Genomic DNA, 1,185 nt, shown 5'->3' with positions numbered 1-1,185 from the left:
ACCAGTGCCGCACAGAGGGGGAGGATCACCTCCCTGGACCTGCCTGAGATGCATCTGTGGATGCATGACATGGACACCGAAATTAGTGGCAACTTCTGATCTTCCCTTTTTGTACCTCACTATCCCAGCTGTAAAACAGAAATAAAACAACACCAACTTATCACACAGACATGGTGTAAAAGGGGAATTCATGTTTGTGAAGCACTCAGGTACTGTACTGATGAATGTCAGAGAGGGGAATTTAAAGCCGTGTCTTCAAAGCAGGGCCTGAATACTGTGCCAGAAGCAAGGCTGAGGGTTACACAATGAACGCTCCTGCTTATTAAGAAAGCACCGTACATTCTGTGCCCTCAGTGAAGCAGGGATCTCATAGTATGGTATCATTTAAAGACTATTACAATGCTTACATACAAGGTGGCTGAACTAAAGATTGTACAAGCAACCTTTATTTCTAGCATTTCCTAGCTTTTGAGCACTTCACTTTGCAATCTTCAATACTGTTCTTTTACTGTTGCTAGTGTATAACCTACACGCATATATTTTTGGCTAAGTGACTGTTTTTAAGAAGTCCATCGGGGTAAAATACATCCACATAAACTTTAGATGTGGTCTACGTTCTTCTTTGTATATCACCAGGTCTAACTGAAGCACCCTTGCAGAGGTTGGCAATATAGCAGCTGGGTTTTTCAAGTCTCCCACAAGAAGAGTCCGGTAGGCTCATTCAACAAATACAATACCAGGGGGACCCAATGATTGCTCACACTCAGGAAGGTTGGCCCTACTTGACCTGGGAGGAACCTTGTGCTGAGTACAGTAATTACTTATGGAAAATTAATCCAAGGAAAGCATTTCATGTATTTTTCTCTCTCAGTGCAACTTAACAAGCAGAAACAAGAAGATCCGGTACCATGGAACCACTCAATGCTCCATGCATCACTGGCTTTTTTTACACCCTCCTGCACAGTTTGAGAAGCAAGGCTTTAAGGACCTGAAATCATTCAAAGGTAAAGCTCCTTGCAGAGGTATTTAATAGGGGTGCACCGATAGAGATTTTTGTGGCCAATACCAATAGCTGATTTCTAAGGCGGCGTATCGGCTGATACCGATCCGATTTGTGACACCCAGCCCGGCAGTGTGGAGAGCTGCCTCTAGCTGGTAAGTCTGGTGTGGTGGGAGGGGAGGGGG

At 44.5% G+C, this 1,185-nt stretch overlaps 1 protein-coding gene across 2 annotated transcripts in view; it reads right to left on the bottom strand.

Moving 5' to 3' along the window:
• The window catches only part of TAOK3 (TAO kinase 3), an 86,787-nt gene that overhangs the window by 9,933 nt on the left and 75,669 nt on the right, over nt 1-1,185 (bottom strand). The window lies entirely within an intron of this gene.

The sequence above is a fragment of the Crocodylus porosus genome, unplaced genomic scaffold (genome assembly GCF_001723895.1).
Source record: "Crocodylus porosus isolate Cpor-Errol unplaced genomic scaffold, CroPor_comp1, whole genome shotgun sequence".
In the NCBI taxonomy this organism is placed as follows: Eukaryota; Metazoa; Chordata; order Crocodylia; family Crocodylidae; genus Crocodylus; species Crocodylus porosus.
The sequence above is the reverse complement of the archived record's forward strand: the minus strand, read 5'-3'. Positions and strand labels throughout refer to the sequence as shown.